General features: G+C 39.8%; 1 non-coding gene across 1 annotated transcript; it reads right to left on the bottom strand.

The window, feature by feature from the left end:
- Positions 1 to 1,015: 1,015 nt before the first annotated feature.
- On the bottom strand, positions 1,016 to 1,089 carry Trnat-agu. Its single transcript has one exon. It is a non-coding gene; the product is annotated as a tRNA-Thr (tRNA).
- Between the last annotated feature and the right edge of the window lie 1,556 nt (positions 1,090 to 2,645).

Here is a 2,645-nt window from a genome sequence, read left to right as displayed (position 1 = left end):
CTGCGACTAGCAGTTATACTGGGCATACGTTTACACGTGTTTGACGTCTATTTCACACGGAAATGCACATCAATACGGAAGATTTTAACGACAAAATAAAATGAAATATGTGTACTTAAAACTATATTTGTCGTACTATGATAGTAATAAGAATTGTGTTTTAGTCGTAGATTTACGTTTACGATGTTTTGTGCAATTGGGCTCACGCCCACTCGTTGTTCTTATTCACCATCAGTTCTTTTCATAAAAGGAAAGGTTTTATTTAACGACGCACTCAACACATTTTATTTACGGTTATATGGCGTCGGACATATGGTTAAGGACCAAACAGATATTGAGAGAGGAAACCCGCTGTCGCCACTTCATGAGCTACTCTTTGTCGATTAGCAGCAAGGGATCTTTTATATGCACCATCCCACAGACAGGATAACACATACCACGGTCTTTGATATACCAGTCGTGGTGCACTGGCTGGAGCGACTTTTCATAAAATTACCTTTATTTAACCGCCAATAGCCAATGTCTTTTTTTTTTTTTTTAGTGCTAGTGATATATAGCGCTCGCCTAATGCACGGTCGCTCTAGCATCGATTCCCGTCGGTGGGCCCACTGGGCTATTTCTTGTTCCTGCCAATGAACTATGTGTTATCCTGTTTCTATGGTGGTTTATAAAAAAGATCCCTTGCTACTAATGGAACAATGTGGCGGGTTTCCTCTAAAACACTATTTCAGAATTACCAAGTGTTTGACATCTAATAGCCGATGTGCTCTAGTGGTATTGTCAAACAAAACAAACTTTAAACTTTGTGTGTGTACGTTTGTGTGCACATGCGTGTGCATACGTTTGTGTGCGTATGCGTGTGCATAAGCAAGGGTGATAGGTTTTTTTTACATGCACAGTGTGGACATGCTAATATATATTATTGCAAAAGTTCATAATACAATCAATATTTTCATATACAATATGGCACCCCGACCCTATTGTAGGGATAATAAATAAACTATAAAAAAAATAAAGGCTCCAGAGGGATTCGAACCCTTGACCTTCTGCTTACTAGGCAGACGCTCTAACCAACTGAGCTATAGAGCCTTGCTTGCTTTCTTTAGCTTGCACATGACTACTAGATCAAATCAAATTATAGGAATTTACTAACCAGCTGATACATGATATGACCAGTCCTGTCACACGTGTCACCAAATGCGCGCATAGCCATGTTTAATCCGCCATTTAATGTTAGGTGCACTTTAAACTTTAACCGAGTGAAAACTTGGTATACTGCTACCTTACATCAATCACTTTATGTACAGCACCCATGAAACAAAACGTAATTATATACACACAACGTTACAAAGTAAAGCGCATACAATCATCAATTATCATGATTGCGACAACCGAAAACATTTTCAGAATTTAATTAATTTTTTTTAACGAAAAATCGAAATGGTACACTGCTTGAAATGCTATTAACGACAGGATATGAATAGTTTAAAGACCCAGATGTGGGAAGGTTTTAATAATTAGTACTAATCATGACTTAAGGGTGGGTGAGTGGGAATAAACTAAAATAAAATACATTTTAAAAAGTCTAAAACAGTATAGCAACTGGATACGACTTGAAATGATTTGGCTGAATTTCGGACACCAGATTTTGTCGCATATGCATTTTAACACTCACACTGTGTACACTGGATGGGGTGGCGGTTGTTAATTGGCACCCGTAAGGACATAATCCTGCTGCGAAAACTTCAGATACAATTCTTGCCTCAGGGATCCTTATATGTACTTCACAACAAATTTAATATAGCTGCGAACACTACCGCCTTCCATATACTAGTAATAATAACGGTTGGAACGGGAAATAACCCCACGGGTGAACTGGAGGGGATCGATCCTATGATTCTACGCACATCAGCCGGATCATACGCACATCAGCCGGATCATACGCACATCAGCCAGGTGCGTGAAACACTGAACTACATCTCAGTATATCTCGTTTTCAATAACTGGTGTCTGCTTAACATATGCTTATTTCGACATCTGGTCAAAAAAAGCAAGCGAGAGGAAACCCGCAATCGCCACAAAAAGCAGTAAGAGATCTGTTATATGCACAGTACCCTTTGCCCATAGGACTGGACGTAGCACAGTGGTAAAGCGCTCACTTGATGCGCGGTCGGTCTGCGTTCGATTCCCGCCAGTGGTCCCATTGGGCTATATCTCAACGCCGTGGTATGTGCTATCCTGTCTGTGGGATGGTGCATATAAAAGATCGTTTACTACTGTTGAAAAAATGTAGCTGGTTTCCTCTCTAAGATTCTATGTCGAAATTACAATATGTTTGACATCCTGTAGCCGTTGTTTAAAAAATCAATGTGTTCTAGTGATGTCGTTAAGCAAAACAAACTTTTAAACTTTTTTCCAATAGCCGATGGTAATCAATGGGCTCTAGTGGTGCCTTTAAACAGAACAAACTTGTCAGAATTACCTTCAATGTTTGACATCGAATGGCCGATGATAACGGGGTTAAACCAACGTGCTCTAGTAGTGTCTTTAAACAGAACAAACTGTACACTTGACGTGAGTTGTGATTCTGCTCGAAGCGGCAGGTGTGTGCACCATGCAAATCAACTCGTATCTTCTCCATTGCA

Source organism: Gigantopelta aegis, chromosome 9 (genome assembly GCF_016097555.1).
Source record: "Gigantopelta aegis isolate Gae_Host chromosome 9, Gae_host_genome, whole genome shotgun sequence".
Taxonomy (NCBI): Eukaryota; Metazoa; Mollusca; class Gastropoda; order Neomphalida; family Peltospiridae; genus Gigantopelta; species Gigantopelta aegis.
This window is presented reverse-complemented; position numbering and strand designations above follow the sequence as displayed.